Genomic DNA, 21,456 nt, shown 5'->3' on the forward strand with positions numbered 1-21,456 from the left:
TTGATAAAGAAATCCCACAGAGTGGCCAGAAAATGGCTTTCAGGGGAGAGGGAAGAGATCAACCAAAGGACTTGCATGCATGCATATAAGCATAACCAATGGACACAGACACTAGGGGGGTGGGGGCTTGTTCTAGGGGTGGGGATGGCTGTGGAGAGGTCAATGGGGGGGGGAGGAGACATATGTAAATACTATATGTAACACTTTAACCAATTAATAATTTAAATAAATAAATAAATAAATATAAATAAAAATCACAGCATAAAATAAAAAAAGAAAGAAAATGGCTTTCAGAACACACTGAATGAACCAGACCCCTCGGCTTCTGCCTCCCAGCGATGAGGACCAAGCTGGCTCGCAGGCCCCACCGGCAGTAATCACAGTCCCCATGCAGAACTGTCCCTGGGAGGCTGGCTGGGGCAGCAGAGCTGGGGTAAGAAGTTGGCCTCCAAAATGAACACACACTTTTCTCTTCCCTGGTCATCTTTGCCCACATTGACCAAGCTCGTCCCTTAACTCAAGGGGCTAAAGTGCTACAGAAACAATACTTTAGAGTTGCCACAACAGGGAAGGCTCATACCCCAGGGTATAAACAGGGGTGGAGGGTGGAGACAGACGGAAATAACAGAAATAATCAGCCACCCAGGGCCCGACAGACAGGCTGAACCCCTGACCCTGACTGTACCTGCTGTGTGACCCCGGGTGAATTACCTCACCCCGACCTCAGTCTCGTCCTCTGTAAAACAGTGACAACCTGCCTAATGGGCTATGGGGAGGCTTAAAGCACAAGACCCTGTGTCAGGCACTTTGCCCAGTGCCTCGAATGTTTTAAATACTCCGTAAATGGCTGTTAAAACTATTAACTACTCAAGGGGAGACTCCAGTTGGCTTCTTGTGAAAACCGAAACCGATGTTTGAAAGGTCTGACGGCAGCAATGCCATGGGGCCGAGCCTGCAGCCACACACAGGTGTCTCAGGAGAACCCCCAGGCCCGTTCCCTGCCTGGACTCAACACACCTCTTCTGCAGGGGTGCCTGGGCTCCTCACTCTGCCTGCTCTGAGGTTTCTGTGGTCAGTTCGCAGCTGCCAGCATGGTCTCTCTTCTCCACACCCCACTGAAGTGCCACATTAGCCCGACTGGCACAGCCTACTCTTAGGAACAAAGAAAACACCTTCAGTCTTTTCAGAAATACTGACGTATGGAGTAGCCACACTGTAGAGACCCCCACAGGATTTCATCTCATAAATCTAAAAAGCACATTATTTAAGGTAGAATTTCATTGACAAAACCACAACCTACAATAACATGAGGCACAAGCCCACAGGCACAGGTGCGAGTAACAGGCTCCCATACTTTCCAGCCAGGCTCATGTTCCAGACCACTCAGCCTCACGCCGCTGAAGCCAGACACAACCCTGCTGGGCCTCTTGGCGGCTTTACCGATACACAGCTCAGGCAGTTCACCAAGAGCCACACACAAGGCCACGTCTCATATGCATCAGGAGGCTTAGACCTTCCTTCTCCAAGTGTTTATCTACAAACTGGCAGCATGGGCATCACCCGGGGCTGGTTAGAAATGCAGACTCGCAGGCCCCGCCCAGACCTACCCAATCAGGACCTGCATTTTAAAATACCTCCAGATGACACTGCTTTCGAGCATTTACAACATTCTACCCAGACACACTTGCGATAATTTGTTTAGGTTTCTACTCGACCTTTTTCTTTCCTCATGGAAATTCCATGACAGCACAGACTGTGCCTACCATAGCCACTGGCCTATAATGCTCAAATAGTCGTTGGCTGGCTGGTTGAATGGTTGGATGGATGGATGGTTCGTATACCAAGTGACTGAAGAGACCTATCCTGTTGTAAATGCAAAGAAAAAAATGCAAGCAAGGGTCTAGGGAGAGAATACCTGGGGTTGGGGGGAAGATGTCTTTAGACAAGGCCATTAGATAAGGCCTTTCTAAAAAGGGCTGGCATTAGGGGTTGCATTAGGACATGTCTTGGTGAATGAGAAGGAATATGCTGGAGAAGATGATAGCAGGCAGAGGGAACAGCACCTGCACTGGCCCCCTAAAGAGACTTTTCCTGTAGGCCAGTAAAGAGAGAGAATCATGTCTGGCTCTCGCGGTGGAACAAAGAAGCTCCAAGGAGGCAGATTCAGAAGGCCCCATGACGATCATGACTGCTGGGGGCAGAAAGGCTGTGTCTGCAGTCACAGCTGCCTCGCCAAGGCTCTGGGAGCTCGGTGTGAGGGAGGCTGGCTGTAGAGGGAGGCATCCATCAGCCGCCCTGGTTGGACTTTGCGGCTGCTGGCCACAACCCCTCCAGCCTCAGATTTCACTGGTCTACAGTTGCTTGCAAACTAGAAACATGGAGATTACTTACTGCTTTCAACAAGTCAATCCAGGAACTTGTGGGTAGGGTAGCCCAGCATCCAAGGGTCCAGGAGCCCAATCCAGATGTTACCCTGCAGCAGCACACTGGCAAGGAAGAGAAATGACAGGTGTCAGTGCAGGGGAACACATTAGCAGGTGACCAACATTCTCCCAGCACTGAATGACACTGAGGGGGTTCGGGTAATAAAAAGGGTGAACAAGGGGAATGTTAAGGTGGGGTAAACGACCTTGGGGCACCGTGCAGTGACGCAGCTGGCAACCCTCGGCCTCCAATCTCAGGAGAGGTACCATCCTGCTACCAGCGGCTCCAGAGCAGCCTCTCTGCCAACTCCACAACGTGGAGTCCAGACATAGGGCTGCAAAGGCCCCTTGGAGATCATCAGGCCCAACCCCTCTCTTTACAGATGTCAAGAAACAAGGCTCAGAGAAAACAGGCCTTGTCCAAAATCAGCAGCGAGTAATGGCACGTTCAGGAATGGAATCCAGAACCAAGTCCATAAAGCTTAAATTTACCTGTAAATTACCTTCCTTAATAAAACTCAGTCTCTAAATAAATGTTATTCTTACTCTGTCTGGCTCTTAACCGAGGAGAAGAGACAAGGCAGCCTGCAGTTCCAGATCTCAGCCATTCCCCTAGTTCCCTCTTCTTAATCCCCAAGGACCTTCAACAGCCAAACTGAAACTCCTGGTTTTCTGCACAAACAAAACTTTTAAAAAGCAAAAAGAACAAAAACCACAGAATTGTTCGCATTTGACTACAAGAAGAAACTAAAAACTTTTGAGAGAAAATAAAACAAAGACCTAAAAATTCTTAATTTATGAGATATAAAGAACACAGACCGAAATGAAAGCTCCTTTTGCATACATTAGGGTTCCAGACCCTGAAAACCAGATCACTCCCCTCACCCCAGGAAATGGTACATTTCAAAGAGGGGTGGGTCAAGACTGTGGTCAAGGGTCATTTTGTTAAAATGAAATGTATGGTCCAAATGAGAATTCCCTAGGAAATGTCTTTTGATTATGATTTCTTAAAATTAATCTTCATCTAATTATATATTTAAACCATAATCATTAAATAGCTGCCTCTTCCGCTGGGGTACTAGGTCCAGCTGAGCCTGACAAGTTGAAGCAACTGTGGGCAGATGGCATCTAGCCTTACAGCCCCTCGGTCAACTCACCTGTAACAGGAAGATGGACAGCATAAAACTCAGGTATCTCTCAGCTAGAGAATCCTACAATTCCCTTACATGGCTGAGCAAAGCTGAAAGTCCCTCACATTAAGTCAGCTTATAGAAAGCATAATGACTCGCCCACTTTGAAGAAGTGAATGCCTGTTGTTATAAATTTAAATTGCCATATCTCTTAGGAAATAACTACGAGGATGGTGTAACAATAGTTGTATTTTGTTTCCAGGGAGTTAGCTGCAGCATTGACAAATCTGTTCCCACCCTCACTAAATGGGCATTTGGATCTGTTTCCGCAAAGATCCATTATATTTCTAAAGCAAAAGGGTTTCTTTTGCATAAAGTGGAATTTCATAAAGTGGAATTTAGGCAGTGAGGTCATCTGTTTTGAAACTACAACCACCATTCCAATTTCTTCCTCCACTTCAGCATTCTAGTTACTCTGGGTCAAGAGAAGGAGACGTAGGATTCAGAGAAAATGCAAAGCCTGCGAGGCCACCCACAGCATAATCAGGGATGCCACCCTGGTAACTTCCGGCTCATTTCCCTTTCAACAGTGAGGCACACTCAGAGGTAAAAAGTCAACGCAGACTCACACATAAGCAGATAAAACACGTTTCAAGAAATCTGCAACAGCCTCAAGATTCACTTAAAAACAAACACACACACACAACCTACCACAATGGCCACATTATTCCTTATCCTTATGGGGGAAGAGGGTCCACAAATTTCCCGGGAAATGTGATGGACCCTCTCACCCCAAAGAACGAAACGCCTTCAGTTTCAAAGGGTTTGTGAGCCACCTGAAATTTCTCTCTGTGCCTCTGGTTAAGGACCCCTGCTTAATTAAAATGTTGTAAGGAGTCCCCTTTTATAATTCTCTGAACTTCCTAGAACCCCTTTGTAAATGGGACCGTGCATGGAAACTCCATGAACAAAGTGATCCACAAATGCAGGGACCAGTGAGGACATGGGCTTCTTGCAGCATTTATGGCGGAGAAGTATGACTAGCAAGGCTGACAACTGCTGGGGAGCCTGTGCTTCTCTTGGGATCCTTTGCATAACAGTTTCAACAGGGAGCTTGTTTGTACTTGGTACTCAATTTCCAAAACTTAAATATATATATACTAGAGGCCTGGTGCACAAATTCGTGCATGGGTGGGGTCCCTTGGCCTGACCAGCGATGGGGGCCGGCCGGCCGGGGGAACTGCAGGAGGGCTCCAGGGCATGTCCAGCCTTCTCGCCTAGTCCCAATCGGCTGGACCCCAGCAGCAAGCTAACCTATCAGTCGAAGCATCTGCCCCCTGGTGGTCAGTACACATCATAGCAACTGGTCGAGTGGTCAACTGAACCATCGAACACTTAACATATTACGCTTTTATTATATAGGATTGTTTAGGAATGCATATATAGGTAATAAAAATAAGAACAGCAAGGACTGGTTAAAACAAAAAGTTGGAAACACTCTTTATTTCAGAGGGAATGGGGGAGAATCTAAGGTATTCATAGTGTTGATTTCTTAATTGGATGTTGGCTTTACAAATGTTCTTTTTAACTCTTCAAATTATACCTATATATGCATATATATATAATCTGCCAGAGTAAAGCAATTAAAACAAATGACAGATGCATGTCAGTGACAGGGGCCTCCAAGAGTTCTCAGCCCCAATTTAAGACACACCAGTAACTCTGTAGAGTCCTGTGCTGATCAAGGGGTGGGGCCTGACAGGGAACGATTACAAGCTCTGGCCCCAGGGGCACCGTCTATAAATAAACTTCGTTTTTAAAAGTCCACGCCCTGGGACAGTCCTGTGCTCTGGGCTGAGGCCACAGTGACCTCTGATGCCTCCTGTCACTGTGGGAATAGCCAGTGTTGGGTTTCGAGAAGCCATTGGTCTTTCTCCATACACGCCCTGCAGGGCTATTTCCTGTGGCACATTCTGTTACGGTGAACAATAATCACGGAGTCTTCTTAAGCAGCTAAGAAAGGAGCAATGGCCCAGACACTTGTGCAGAGTTCAGATGAACGTCTGGGTGGGCATCTCCTTCCTCAGGTGGATACAGGCTGGGGTTTCTTACATCTTCTCTGTCAGGTGCCTCATCAGTATCTTCCTTGGGAGAGTTCTGCTCATTCAGTGATTGGTCAAGTCATCCACTGACCAGAAAATCAGGTGAGGTGTATGGAGACATGACCAGTATGTCTCAATTCCTAGTCCTTGCCACCTACTTACCAATAGTATCTTGACCAAATAAGGAAAGTATTTCTTCTTTCCTAATAATTTTTTTTAAATATATTTTATTGATTTTTTACAGAGAGGAAGGGAGAGAGACAGAGAGTCAGAAACATCGATGAGAAAGAAACATCAATCAGCTGCCTCCTGCACACCTCCTACTAGGGATGTGCCCGCAACCCAGGCACATGCCCTTGACTGGAATCGAACCTGGGACCTTTCACAGTCCACAGGCCAACGCTCTATCCACTGAGCCAAACCGGTTTCGGCCTTTCCTAATAATTTGAACAAGAGTATGCCCAATTATTAAGGGAAGGACTTTTATTTTTGGTGTAATCTCAGTAGCAGACAAAGCTGTCATTTTTATTTTTAGTTGCCACAGCCAAACATTGACACCATGACATCAAACGTTTTTAATCTGATTTTGGATAGCCTGCACCATACCCTGTGCTGGACCCATGCATAATGTGAAACATAAAGGAAATACTGTAGCCTGGTCAGTGTGGCTTAGTGGTTGAGCGTCGACCCATGAACCAGGAGGTCATGGTTCGATTCCAGATCAGGGCACATGTCCAGGTTGTGGGCTCCATCCCCAGTAGGGGGTATACAGGAGGCAATCGATGATTCTCTCTCCAATCATTGATGTTTCTATCTCTCCCTCCCTCTCCCTTCCTCTCTCTGAAATCAATAAAAGCATATTTTTTAAAGGAAATATTGTAGTCCCTTATCTCTTGCTAATGGTCTTTTCTATTCTAACACAAGTCTGTAGTTAAAAAAAAAAAAAAAAAGGCAAAGCCAAATTAAAAATGCAGACCCACTCTCCAATATCACCTTCAAAGTAAAACATCCCACTGGACACTGCCATCTCTGCTGAGTTCAAGATGGTCATGGCTTTCCTGTGTGCATTGTGAATGAGTCTGTGTGAGTGTCAGTGTGTGATACTGTGTCAGTGTGATTGGGTGAGTGTGTGAACATGAGTGTGTCCATGAACTTTCACGGGAGTGCACACACGCACATACAAGCCCAATGTTCTTTTTGATCGACTCTAAACAATAGCTTACAGGGAAACCATCAGTAAGGACTCAGGAAAAGTGCAAGCCTGCCAATTCCAGAAGGACAAAGGGCTTCAGAAACTAACATGGGAACAAAATGATCTCATGCCCCTTTCCCAGTGAGACTGCGCCTAAGTGGGATCCTTCTCACATTCGAGTGCTCACTTCCAGGCAGTCACTGCTCCCACCCTAGGGGACCGTTTGGGAGGATGGCCAAGCCAGGAAACAGATTCCAGAGGTAGGTTTTGATGTTTAACCCAGGCAATCCACAGACAGGGCTCCTCAGCCCGGGAGGGGGCTGAAACTCCCTGCAAGAAGCGAGGCCGTGGCTTATGCTAAGGGCATATTAGTCACCCTGACCAAGAGCTAGTTCTTTCATGAGGGTAGGGAATATCTGGCCCGAGGGCCGTATGGCCCGAGAAATCATTTGGAAGGGCCGTGCCACGGCATTAGGGGTGGGTTAATGAAACCTTTGACCAAGCAGGATAATTTTTAAGTTGATAACTTTGTATGGCCCACGAATTATGTTATAAATATCCAAATGGCCCTTGGCAGAAAAAAGGTTCCTCTTCCCTGCTTTAAATCAAGGGCCAGGGTCGGGGCTGAAAGTGGTCCCTCCAATAACAGACTTGCATCTGGGGCACTAGACTGTGCTAAACGTTAATTCCTACCTGCTCTCAGAGCCTGGGAGAACACAGGCAGGAAAGGCCCCAAGCCCCAGGCCTTATGGTGCCTCCTCCCCATTATCACAGCAGTGCAATGGGAGTGTGGTGTTCAACCTAAGGGCGTGGTGGGTCACACGAATGGGCTCTGTAGGTAGCTCTGCTCCTATACCTGATCATTTGCCCCCGTTCATTTATTTGATATACGCTGAAGTGCCAGGCTCTGTGCTAAGTGCTGGGAGAGGAAAAACGTGGTACCTTTTAAGGTCAAAAAGTTTTGCAGACACCCCACCCCCACCCCCACCCCCACTGCCACCAGCCCCAACACATACACACAATAGTTGTACTTCTGGTATCCTTAGAGAGGGGAGATGTCAAGACGAAAAAGCTCTTAAATGAATTAGTTTTTAGTTCATCTCAATAGCTGCTACATTTATTTTTTAAATAGTGAAAAGTATTTCCAGGACATTATTAATTTATTCTATAGGAAAATACTAGATATACACAGATTAATAACTTCAACACAATAGGATAGTCTGTATTCTGCCCCAAACTGGTTGTAAAAACTGGGGGTGCAAATAAACCTATATAATAAAGAGCTAATCTGCAAATGGTCGTCATGCCCTCACGCCCTTGCGCCCTTGTGCTGGAGCCAGGGGACCTGAGGCCAGGCCAGGGGACCTGAGGCTGCACCCCCCTACTCTGATGCCGGGGCCGGGGGTCCTGAGGCCGGGCTGGGAGACCTGAGGTTGCACCACCCACCCCAGTGCCAGGGCCGGGGGTCCTGAGGCCGGGCTGGGAGACCTGAGTTTGCACCCCCCACCCCAGCGCCAGGGCCGGGGTCCTGAGGCCGGGCTGGGAGACCTGAGTTTGCACCCCCCACCCCAGCGCCAGGGCCGGGGGTCCTGAGGCCAGGCTGGGAGACCTGAGGTTGCACCCCCTGCCCCGGGCCGCACCCCCTGCCCTGGGGGGCTTGACGGAGGTGGGGCTGGCCGGGTCTGGGTCTCACATGATTTTTTTTTTTTTTTTTTTTTTTTTACATCTAACGTGATTTTGAGGCACACGCAAATGGGCAGGGACTTGACTCTGGGTCCCGCGGCACGCCCCAGACTCTGACAGGAGGGAGATTTTCATATACATTTTACTAATTTTCTTCCATCTCTGATACTTCTATTACAGAGAAAGGGCAAATAGCAATATTAAAATATTTCCTCTAATTAATTCGATTTTAATGTACATGAATTTCGTGCACCAGGTCACTTGTCTATATAATAAAAGCCTAAGCAACCTTTACGGTGGGACAACCGGAACAACTGGTCGCTATGATGTGTACTGACCACCAGGGGGCAGACACTCAACACAGGAGCTGCCCCCTGGTGGTCAGTGTGCTCCCACAGGGGGAGTGCCACTCAGCCAGAAGCCAGGCTCACAGCTGGCAAGCGCAGCGGGGGTAGCAGGAGCCTCTCCCACCTCCGCAGCAGTGCTAAGGAGCAGCAAGCCAAGCGGTAAGGAGCAAGCAGGCAGGTGGTAAGGAGCGAGGGGTCCCAGACTGCGAGAAGGCGCAGGCCAGGCTGAGGGATGCACTCCCCCACCCGTGCACAAATTTCGTGCACCAGGCCTCTAATACAGTGATGGCGAACCTATGACACGCGTGTCAGAGGTGACACGCGAACTCATTTTTTTGGTTGATTTTTCTTTGTGAAATGGCATTTAAATATATAAAATAAATATCAAAAATATAAGTCTTTGTTTTACTATGGTTGCAAATATCAAAAAATTTCTATATGTGACACGGCACCAGAGTTAAGTTAGGATTTTTCAAAATGCTGACACGCCGAGCTCAAAAGGTTCGCCATCACTGCTCTAGTATAAGCATATATTTGTCATACCTAGAGGCTATAGTGTTTCAAAGAAATTTTAAGTCACCTGTGAGGATAGGAAATATTTAAGTAATCCCTAACCTTCATCACCTCCCACAGCCGTGTGGTGACATAGCTACTACCCCAGCCAGAACCCCGTATTCATTCCCTCTGCAGGGAAACCCCACCACCTCACCTCCATCCTGTCCCGGAGCCCTCTCTTCTCTCATTTGCCTCAGCCTGGAGCTCCTTGAAAGCAAGGTCTTCCCTTTCCTGCTGGCACCCCTAGACCTTTCACAGAGCACCCAGTCAATTTCCAGTAAGGAAAGAGAGAGAAGGTGAAAGATGATTCTTCTATATGGAGGACTTTACAGGTAATGAAAACAAGTAAGAGAGATTGGGGAAAAGGAAGGGTGTGATTGGACCTTCTTCCAAATCCAGTATAACTCCATGATTTCACATTCAGGAATAAAGATATCTCACAGTCTATAATAAAGATATGAGAAAAAATTCAACAGTCTTCCCAAAGTTCCAGCCCACATGAGCAGCCCGGCTTCCCCCATCAATCAGTCTGACAGCAGCAGAAAGACAGGAATCAGACTCAAAGGTGTTCACGCTCTTTTTTTTCTTTCTTTCAATCCTTACTCCAGGGTATTTTTACCATTGATTTCTAGAGAGTGGAAGGGAGGGAAGGAATGAGGGGGGAAGGAACAAGAGAGGAGTTGGGGGAGAAAGAGGGAGAGAGAGACACATCAGTTGGTTGCCTCCCGCATGTGCCCCACCAGGGCTGGGGATCAAACCTGCAACCCTGGTACAAGCCTTTGACCAGGAATTGAACCCAAGACCCTTCGGCACATGAGCCGACTCTCTAACCACTGAGCCCACATGCCCGGGTTCTTAGGGCTTTCCTTTCTGTGCTCCTTACAGTACTGCCTTTCCTCCTTCTCCCCTGCACTCGGGATACGGCTCTAATTTCTTACTTCGGGGTAGGAGGCCCTGTACCCTTAGACCTGCACCTGATCTCCCCTGACTCAGCCTCTTCCCATAGACACACACCCCCCCACGAACCACAAACCAGTCCCAAGAGTGTGTCTGAGATTCTCCCCACCCCACGCACCACATCCTGTCTTCTACTTACCCACTTGGAAATCTGTGCCCAAGTCATTCCTCCCAGCAAAGTCCAACCTCCTCATCTAATGGAAATCTACCTTCCCCCCCCGAACCCAGATCACACCTCTGGCCTCCACGTCGACCCCTCTGATCATCCCACCAAATAGTCTTCCCTTTCCCTACATGCCCTGAGCCTTTGTCTCACCGTGAGAGACCTCGTACCAGAAAATGGGGCTTCTGTGTGCCCTCACCATCCCCAGACTGAGCTCCTGGGAGGCAAGGATGCCACCACCTTTATTTTTGTACCCTAGGTGGCATCCTACATAAACCTTGGCAACAACAAACCTTGGCTTAGTGTTTCAAAGGTTCTTGTGGGTGGCTCTCTGGAATCAAATCAAGCGCACAAACTGCCTGAACAAGAGGATACACTTTTGTTTGGGGGTGTTTTTGTTTTGTTTTTTGGAGCTTTTTTGCACACCGCACCAGTACAAGTATTCCATCACATTAGTCCATCTGTCAAGACTCCATGTCCCAAGGGACGAACAACCAGACTTCCTCAGCAAACCCTGCGCTCCTCCGGGAGCGACTGAAGAAGCCCGTGACCTCGGGACGCACAGGCACGCTTTTCCATAGGAAGGACACTGCTTCTGGATAAGTAGCCTGGTTAAAGGAATGCAATTTATAAATTCCCGCTAAAGCCATATATTTCTTTTGAGACAGATCAACCCACACGCTTTCTCTTCTGATTCATTGCCTGTGTTATGTGGGTCTCGAATTTAGACAATTCCCTATGGTCAGAAAATGCATGTGCTTATGACCAGATAGACACGGCAATGCTGCTAATGCTCGTCCCAGATCAGTCTGCTTAAATGCTCCAAATAAAATAAGAAATATTTGACCCCAGTAAAGAAGCCTCTGGAATCTCCCTCCTCCCTCCCACCACCCACCGCCGCCCCCAAACACAAATGTTTCTCATTTGGCCCAAGCTGTTTCAATTACATGCCAAGAAAAGACAAAGAAAAACCCCACTATTACCCATTCCTGCTTTCATGAAACGTTATAAATTATCTTTATTACATCATATAGTAAAGTTGCCTCACAAAAGGTGATGCTGACAAATGGCTACAGGGGCCTTTCCTCAGCGACAACTTTATTCGTAGGTGTTCCTTCGCTTTTTTTTTTTTTCCTTCAGAAACCAGAAGGCAGGAGGATGTGTCCCATCTGAAGCCCTGATGTTCATTTCTAAAGAGCTGTCAGGAACATCAACATCTAAAAAAACAACTCCTTTGTGACATGAAATAATTTCAGAAACAAAAAAATGACTGGAGGAAGTACCTTCATCTCCCCAGCGAAGTAAGTCCCGGCTATGAAGGGACAGCAGTAGTTTAAATTATAATACTGACCCCATGGGCCAACCGCCTTGTCACCTTCCTGTGGTGAGGCAGTTCAAGGAAATTTATTCAGCATGCTACCTCCTCCGGCACATTTCTTAGATTAGGCAAATTCTTAGGTAACAGGCATAAGCCCTGAGGGTCCCACAGGTGCAGGAGACTCATCCTCTTTTCTGTTTTGGTTACAGACTCACACTCCAGAATGAAGACAAAAGCTTTCCCATAAAAACCAAAGGAAGGGAGAAAAACTTGAAGAGCTTGAATTCTTAAAGGCTAGCCAACCTTTACTATTTATTATTGGCCATTCTTCCTGAGGTCCGCTCTGGTGGTGAGGGTGTGAAGTTATCCAAGATTCTACACCAAAGGTGTCTGTTTTCTGCTCCAAGCAGAAGTTTTAGAAGTAAAGGAACTCTGGAACTCTCCAGGCTCATCATTTATCAAGTCCTCCTAGCAGAATCCCACCAGACAGAGGGGTGGACCACCTGGCACTGGGAAGCCCTTCACAGCAAGCATGAGCTTTCCCCCTGTTATTCATGAAGTTCTCCCTTCTAGCTTAAATTCATGTCGTGCAAGTTTTGCACTTATTCAATATGTGCATCCTGTCTTTCACACTAAAATAACCTTTGTCTTCCAAATTCCCCGTGTAAAACGAAGGCTCCAAAGAGAGTCTCGGGTTTATCGGGTTCACCACCCAGCACTTCACCTCTGTCCAGGAAGCAGGAATCTTGGCTCTGCCCTTCCTCCTACAGATGAGGAACCTGCCGCCCGAGTGTTTGGAGACTTGACCAAGAGAGATGGGGGCAGGCCCAGGTGTAGAACCCAGGTCTCCAGCAGCTCAGTCTGGGGCTTTTTATCCCTTTGCACCCGTCAGTTCACAGCCCCTCCTTAACTCATAAGGTCATGATCCCCATTAACATCTGCCCCCACATCTGCTCTAGGTTTAAGTTGATGAGTGTCCTCTTCTGAGCTTAGCACAAAGTTCACAAAACAGAGGCCTCATTCTTACGTGGTTTCAGATTCCTAAGATCTCCTTGGCCTTTGGAGTATTTTCACTCCTCGCCCATTAGCTAAAATTAAAAGTACAAGCTGCTGCCCTGGCCCAGTGGCTCCGTTAGTTGGAGCATTGTCCCATACACCAAAAGGTTGAGGGTTTGATTCCCCATCAGGGCACATATCTAGGTTGTGAGCTCGACCTCTGATTGGGGTGCATATGGGAGGTAACCAATCGATGTTTCTTTCTTTCTTTCTCTCTCTCTCTTCCTCTCCCTCTCCCTCTCTAAAGAAACATCCTTAGGTGAGGATTTAAAAAAAAAAAAAAAAGTACAAGCTGCTTAATGGAGACACGTCCTCAGCATCCAAAATCTAAAAGGAAAACTGAAGTTCATCTATTTGAGGGAAAGCTGTCATCCCAAACACAGTGCAATTCAATTTAGAATGGCGTTGGCCATTTTCCTAGACATGACCTTTGAGCCAGTGTATCTACTATAAGAGCTGTAGTGATCACTGTTTTGGCTGTATATCTCACATTTCAAAGCAAAAGGGGAAAGGGGCCAGGCTCACATAAAAATTTATGAATTCCAGGGGACATTGAACTCCTCTAAAGCAGTGATCCTCAATAGGGAGCCATCTGCCCCCTCAGGGGGCCCTGGGCAACATCTGGGGACATTTTTGCTGTCACAACCGAAGGAAGGGGGGATGATAGTGGCATCTAGAGGACAGCGAGGCCAAGAAGGGCACTAAACATCCTGATGCACAGGGCGGGCAGTCCCACCACAGAGAATCGCCCAGCCCAAATTGTCCATGGTGCCACGGCTGAGAGCCCTTCCTTAAAGCAGGAAGCAGGAAGAACTCTGGGGCAAAGGCCTGAGTCCTCATTCTTCCCCTTGTGGGCTGCTTGGTCTGGACAGAGCACCTGAATTCCTGGGTCTCTGCTTCACTGCCACTAATGGGGAGGTGGGCCTGCTTTCAACCCATGGTCTCAGAGCCACAGAACCCAGGAGCCGTTTTACAAGTAAAATTCTCATTTTCAGGTAAAGGAAAGTAACTTGTCTGCCTGGGGGAAAGGTTAACATCGTAGACTCCATAAACTCATCATTGTTTACTGATGTGCACACTTTCACTCTTCCTCTGAATCCCAAGAGCGTAAAGCACCTGCCCAGCCATGCGGCATAGGAATCCCATCGTCTCCGTTACACACGAGGCCATGGGTTCTCCAGATCCTGAGCGGCTAGGACAGAGCAGCTGGCTAATGGGAAAAGTGGGAGAAGACGCCTAAAAGAGAAATGAGAGGGAAGTGGAACTTCTAAGGCTAAAAGGCAACAGCACACACCCCTGCTAAGAACTAAAGTTTAACACATTTCATTTGCCTCAAAAAAAAAAAAAAAACACAGCAAAAATACCCCCCCAAAACACACACACACACACACACACAGCACAATACCACCCACTGACAAGTTTCCCAGTACATCTATCAAGCAAATGAGACCGGAAATCCAAATCATTTAAGGGGGAGAAACAGACTAGTGAAACTCTGCAGATGGCAAGAGAGGGTTAATGTCCTGGAGCAAGGCTTCCTCTCAGCAAGTACAAATCCGAAATCATAATAAAGATGCTGAAGGATTTAGTCATGAGCCCTCCCCTCGGCCATCAGAAGGAATGGCAAAAATGCAGAGTGAGTGCTGGGAGCCAGAACAATTCCATTTTCCTTCTAACTGTGCACAGAATTTGCATTTAAAATGAGCAGTTCATCAGGCCTTCTAAGAATGCTCGATATTTGGCTGCTAAGAATAAAAGTGATCCTCCATAACATCAAATGTCTAATTACTTAATTGCAATAGGAGTATCTGGGTTCCCGAGTAGACTGAAGAACACTTCTAGCTAATTATATCTTTCCATGTCAGGTTTAACTTAAAATATAATCAAGTAGAGACAACTCTTAAAACATAGTTAAATCACATTAACAAAAAGAAACAAGGACAAAAAGGTGCCTCCCTGGAGGTGACTAAACTCAAACTTTGCTTTCTATATAATTTCACATTTGCAAGGAAAGTAGTACAGGAAATAAAGATTCGCATGAGAACTAACGAGAAAACTATTAGGAAAGGCTTTTTTTTTTTTTATTCAGCAACTCAGCGTTGAGTGCCAACCAACCGTGAGAAGCCTGGCAGGGGAGCGTGATGGAGGCGGGGAGCCCAATGGCAGGAAAATGCATGAGAGGCTGCCCAGCCAGGGCGGTGACTGCTGATACCACAGGACCTGTAAATTATTAACCCTGATCCTTAGCACCCATATCCCAAAAAACAACTGGATGTGATTTTTGAAGGAAGGGAGAAAAGAAGGGAGGGGGTTCCTGAGGGGAATACCAGCGAGCACCTCCCGACTCCTCAGCACCAGAGGCGGGGGCAGAGAGAGGGGAAGTTGGTGGGTGGCTTTCGCCTGGCTCCCACAGAGGGACTGTTTTAAGTGGTTTATTAAATACACAAGAGCTTTTTATCTTCTTTACTCACTAATAACATGAGAGTAGAAGGAAATGCTACAAAAACGTCCACAGAAGCTCAGAAGAGGGTTCCCAGGGCCATGGGGCTGGGGTGGGGGGTGCAAGAGGCACCCCTGTTCTGAAGGGGAATCAATACTCCAGCCAGCCACAGGGCTCTTGCGGCCATCGGCCAAACTGTACAACACAAAGAGAATTCCTGGGAGTCTGAAGTTGTTCGAGTGTCTCCTTCCACATCCTCCCTCCTTATGGGGGTGGCTGCTCTGCGGTCAGGATAGCGTTTCACCAGAGCTCGAAGATTTCCTAACAAGGGCATTTTAATTAAAGATGAGACACAAGGCAGTGCAAGAAAGAAAGAGAAGTCACCAGAGGATGCTGTCCAGCCTGCAGCCTCCATGTGGTTCCCATTCCCACCAGAGTCTGCTCCAAGCTGGCTTTGTATTTGATAGTCCTGGAAGGGAGGCCTGGACCAGCTGGCAAGAGCCACATCCACAGCGCAGGGCCATTGCTTCCGGCTGGGTCTCTCATTACTCAGCCTGAGAAACCACCCCACCCTTCTCCTGAAGACGGTGTCCCCTGGGCCTAGGCAGACTCCCCTGCACCCCTAAGACATCACACCTCTCTATCATCCAGGCCTGGTAAATTCCCAGGCTGGGAAGCTGGATCCTGAGGGTCTGGGAAGATGAGTCACTGGCTAAACACCAGGAACCCAACCGTGCTGTGCTGGTTTCCAAAACAAAAGGCCCTGACAACACAGGAACTGACCAGCCAACTCCATGGCTTCCCTCAACTGGACCTCATGGGCCTTTCAGGAGACCAAGGGCCAGCTGGGGACAGCACAGCGTAGTCACCGAACATGGCCCTCCTGGTGACTTCTGTGAAACAGTCCATGCAGTGCTCCTTCTTCCATCATTAATTTTGTTTTTTTTAAAAAAAAAAACAACAACCCTCTCTCCTGACTCCTACAAAGGAAGGTGTCCCGGGCCATTACTTCATTAGCTTGGGTAGGGTCTAGCCAACACTTGGACTTAACCATGCTGACCAAGCCAGTCTTAAGGCAGCAGCAACCACCATCAGAGCTTCTGCCCGTGTTCCTCCCTCTGCACAGAGTATTCCTTCCCAGGCCACTCACCTGGCTGGCTGGCTTTCAACCTTAAAGTCTGTTTGAATTTCACCTCTTCAGAGACCCATCCAAACTAGCTTGGCTCTCTGGCACTCTTCCTCCACCAGGCCTTGCTCCTCTTGCTCCCTGCTGTCACCAAGCTTGTCCCACGGTGGATCCCAGTATTTACTCAACGAACGAGTGCACGAGCAAAAGTAAATCAAACCGTATCTGAAACGCTGCTCCTAGGTATAAAGCCACCCACGACAAAGGGCATGTACAAGAATAACCATATTGGGTTTCTTTGTAAGAGCCCAAATCTGGAAACTACCCAAATGCCCATGGACAAAAGGATAGATAACATGAATTTATAGGTTTGAGAGATGCTCTAGGAATGGAACAGAAAAACCAGAACCAACTAGACCCATCTCTTTATTAACAATTAATAAGTGTGCAGTTTCTTATTAGGCTCAACTCAGAAGGTAGAATCACAGATGGACCTGGTTCCCAACATATAAGAGACTACAGATTTGCCATTTATAATATCCATCCCAAGGAACAGGGGAGGAGGGTGATCCTGCCTGACCCTCAGAATAGAGAGAAACTGGAAAAAGATCCAGGCACAAGAGCAAGCTTTGTCCCCAGTGCCCGTCCCTCCACAAGCCCTTGCTCCAGTGGTGATGCCAGCACAGCCCCACGGCAGAGCAGAGCGGCTCCGGAGCTGCCAGCCAAGAAAGGCTCCATTGTGGCCTCATATGAATATTTCCAAGTCCGAGAAAGGAAGCCAACGACGACAACTGTTGGTGAGGAACAGTGGGTCAGACATGACTGTCACTCACTTCATTTGAGAAAACATTTACTTTTCCAGCTTTCTGGTAGACCTGCTTCTAAACTATAGCTATTTATATCAAACAGGTAGCACGAGTAACTACCAGCCACGTGAGAAAAAAAAAAAAAAGGAACAGGGAATCTATCCTGGGCACTTCAAGCAGGAAGTGGCAAATGAGAGAGAACTGCCTGAAGGCAAGCAGTGAAGTGGGTAAAATGTGACTTGGCCACCTCCCTTGAACCAACCAACCCAGGGCTCCTTCACCTGGCAACTGGCCCCACAAAGGCCCAGGAAAGCCCCCACACATCTCCCCGCTGCCAGGTACCTTGCTTGTCAAGGCTGTATCATTTAAAGACAATAGAAAGTGCCAACGCCAACTAGCCAGCTTCCTGCCCCGCCACATTCCATATACCTTGTTGCAGCTGGAACTCTCCCTGGGCAAGCCACGATCCCAGGGAAGCAGGTCATTTAAAAGGCTCTTCTTCCAGCAAGGTTTAACACCCGCCCCCCCCCCACCACCACCCCAAGGAAGACAAGTCCCGGCTCCTCTGCAAACACCTGTGCCTTAAAGAATTGGCAGCTCAAAAATCTCCAGGAAACCCTAAGGAGATCCTTCAAGGGTACCACAGGTAGGCAAGCTAAACAGCATGTCAAATATTCACAGTTTAAAAGACTTAGTTTGTAAAGCATGATGTTCTACTGTCAAGTCGTCTCCCACCTTGAGCCCCTATCTCACAGCTCCGTGACCTAATGCTAGGATGCCAAGGAGCCCTGTACTCCCTCTTTCCTGCCAGAGGAAAGCAGGAGGGGCACAGTGAGGGAGAACCTGGGCAGTGAGACAATGTCCCCAACAATACCCTGGGGCTATGCCAAGCCCCAGCAACAGAAATGGCCATAAATGTCTGTCCTTCCAGTCTCCCAGGGAGATCAGAGCCTCTGAAAGCATACTGACTATGTGATAAGCCCTCATTCCCAGCCCCAACACTGGGGACCTAAAATTAGCCAGGAGAAGGGTGTGCTCAGCCCTGTGGCTCCTACACAGCACCTGATAAGTGTCCCTACCTCCGTTGGCAATAACTTGTCTTGGGGAGCGCTATAAATACCCTTCCAGCCTACCCGATGTGAATTATGAATACCAGGAATAGTTTCAGGGTTTCCAGGCACTGGCGATGTGACAGGGGTGTCAAATTCAAAGTCGCCTGTGCAAGACACAGACCCAGAGAACACACAAATCCCTCGGGCTCAGCCCTGCATTCTGAACTGACGGGCGGCCCCCACTCAAGCACACCTCCGCCTCCAGTGCTGCTGAAGCTGCTGCAGCTCTAGAAACCGAGGAGACGCTCTGCATCTCCTATCACATTACTAGGAAGTGTGAGCCTAAGGGACATAGTTGGAAGTTATAGAAAAGGACTAGTAGGATTTTAGCCTTCTGAGAGATGTATATGTCATTCAGAGCTTTCAAGGGATGGGGCCATTAGACACAGAAGACCGGAGGGAAGCAGGTATTGGCCGACGATCCCAGGCTGCTGGGATTTGTCTCTCCAGAAGCTTGCACCCAGAGGGAGCTTTAATAGATGTCTGTGGAATGATCTTCAGTTCTCTGGCTGTTAGGGGCCCACAACTGCAGAATCCCAATCCCCCGGAGCTGGGCTGGCCACACTGGTGTGGACAAGGGAATTGCCCACACACAGAGCGCCAGCCACAACAGCCCTGGACCTGGGTGAATGTAGGTCCACACAGGAGACAGGGGGACAGCGGAAATGGAGCCGTCCCCGGAGAAGGTGGTCAGTACAGGAAGGCATCCCAGAGGCAAACGGGAGAGAGGATGTCGGGAGAAGAGGATGCTAAACAGCAAAATGTGCACGCAGCCCAGGATCAGGGCACCTGGGAACAAGCTGGGAGACTGGCCCCCGAGGGGCTGTTGGAGGCCTTCCAGAATGACGTCCCCCTACAGCGCTAACTCGGAAGTTGAAGTATAGGGGCAAGAGGCATTGGTTACTATTTTTTAAAGTTTGCTAACAGACATCTAACTTGACACTAGACTAGTGGCAAAAAATAAAAATAAAATAAAAACCACACCCCACTGGCTCACAGCCCCTGTCTTTATACAATCTTTTCACAACCAATGTTCTCCCCCTGGGCCGTTCATGCATCTCTCCCACCCAGAGCACCCTCCATCTGCTTTCTGATACCGTACAGAACTCTCAAGAATCAGCTGACACGGCACTGCCATGAACCCATCTGAGCTCCAGCCCTCTCACTTCCCCTGCCCCATTAGGTCCCCCTCTCCTGACCCACAAACTGAAAACTGCAGAGATTTTGTGCTCCCGTCTCATCACCAGCTCCTGCAGGGGAGCCAGGGCCTCACGGTTTCTGTGTTTCTCTCACCAGGTGTCATCACCTTTTGCCCATGATAGATCCTCAAAAAAGAGCAGTAAATAAGGCTGTTTTGTTTAAGAACTATTATCTTCCTCCCTCTTTTCCTCAAAATCTTTGTGCTTAGTAACAGACACAACTGCCCACACGCCACTCCTATGTCAAATTATTTCCCCTGCATGTAAGATTCTGTCAGCCCCTCGGGAAAACAGCAGAAAATGAATCTGTCTAGAAGGACTGGGGGGTGGGGGTGAGGGGGCAGGGAGAAAACAAGATGCTAGAGGCTCTCTGTTCTCCCCAACCCCCCCTGCCGCCCCCCCAACCCCGCCCCTATCCCACATGGTCCAAGGAAGGCAGGGAGGGCCTTGGGAAGACTCCTCTGGAAGCCATCTCCTCAGACCTTTCTCCCACAGAGCTCAGTCCCTACCAGCTACCCTGGGTCACTTTCTCCGAAGGGCTGAGTGAAGGAAACCCGTCTTCTAGGGTCTAAGCCAAACTAAGGAGCTGGACTTGAGTGCTCAGAGTAAACCCTCCTGCCCAAGCCCCGCCCGCCCAGTGTGAGGCTGAACTCCTACAGAGGCGGGGCGGATGCAGCACCCCACTTCTGAAACATTCGCTCTGAGGCTCCTACCAAACACCCCACCCCTAACAACCAGACCTAAAAATGATCCCACACCCCCTGAAGGCGTCTCCACCTGGGATCCCCACTGAGGCTCCCGACCAGCAGCCCTGCAGGAGACAGACCCCCCCCCCCCCCCCCCCCCCCGGTGCCATTCATCACAGCCAACCCGGCTCCTCCAGCAAGCCTGGAAGCAGGAAGCACTGTGCATTAACACGTCAGGGCTGGGCCTCCCCAGTGCGTGGGGGGAGCAGTCGAAGCCCACTCTTGGGGTCCGGGAGGCCTCTCTTCTTCCATTTCTGGCCCTCCCCTCCCTCACACAAACACTGGCTTTGGGGAGTGCTCTGTAAACTGACATCAGTGGAAAAGAAACATCCGGAGTATAATCAAGAGTTGAGTCATTAAATATTGCATAGTCCCTTGAGGAAGGAAAAAGCCAAAATGGGCCACAAAATTACTAGTGCTTCAAAACCCCAAAATAAAGTACATATGCTTTGCTGTATAATGTATACCCACGTCCTTGGAGCCCCGGGAGGCCCCTTCCGCAGGCAGCCCCCTCGGCGCTCCCACAGGCTGCTGGGGGGCAGCCATCACATCTGTGGGTGGGTCTGGCCCCGTGGAGAATAGCACCAAACACTGATTTTGTTCCACCTACCCACCAGCAGCTCAGGAAGGGCTTACGCTGTGTATAAATCCTAAAAAACGATCATTGTCTGTCCTCCACAAGGCTGGCGAGAAAGCAAAACCAGGCCCCAGGGACCTAAGTCCGAGGGGGGAGGGGTCAGTGAAGACAGCCCCGGAAGACACGGAGAAGGCCTGACTCAGTGCCAGCCTGACTTACTGGGGCAGGCACTCCACATCTGTCGCGTTTTTATTGCGTTCTCACGTGGAAGGCTGATTCAGAGCACCACCAAAGGGGGCACAGCTGAGGACAGTGGACTGCTCAAGGGACCAGAGGGAAACTTGGAGTCGAGTTTCAGTTTTCACACAGCACAAAACCACCTCTCCGCAGCTGGCTCCATCCGTCAACAAGACCGACCACAGCCAGGCACACGCGCAGCTCTCGCCTCAAACACAGTCTCTCCGGATCCCTGCTAGCAGTCGCGTATCAAACCTGCACAGGAATCAGCCACCTAGGATCAGGGC

The 21,456-nt window shown here is 48.7% G+C and overlaps 1 protein-coding gene across 1 annotated transcript in view; it reads right to left on the bottom strand.

The window, feature by feature from the left end:
- The window catches only part of TLN2 (talin 2), a 428,326-nt gene that overhangs the window by 342,372 nt on the left and 64,498 nt on the right, over window positions 1–21,456 (bottom strand). Inside the window, exon 2 of the mRNA XM_081089528.1 lies at window positions 2,392–2,486. The gene's annotated coding sequence lies outside the window, so the exon portion shown is untranslated. The remainder of the gene's footprint in view (window positions 1–2,391; window positions 2,487–21,456) is intronic.

The sequence above is a fragment of the Myotis nattereri genome (genome assembly GCF_964212035.1).
Source record: "Myotis nattereri genome assembly, chromosome: 1".
In the NCBI taxonomy this organism is placed as follows: Eukaryota; Metazoa; Chordata; class Mammalia; order Chiroptera; family Vespertilionidae; genus Myotis; species Myotis nattereri.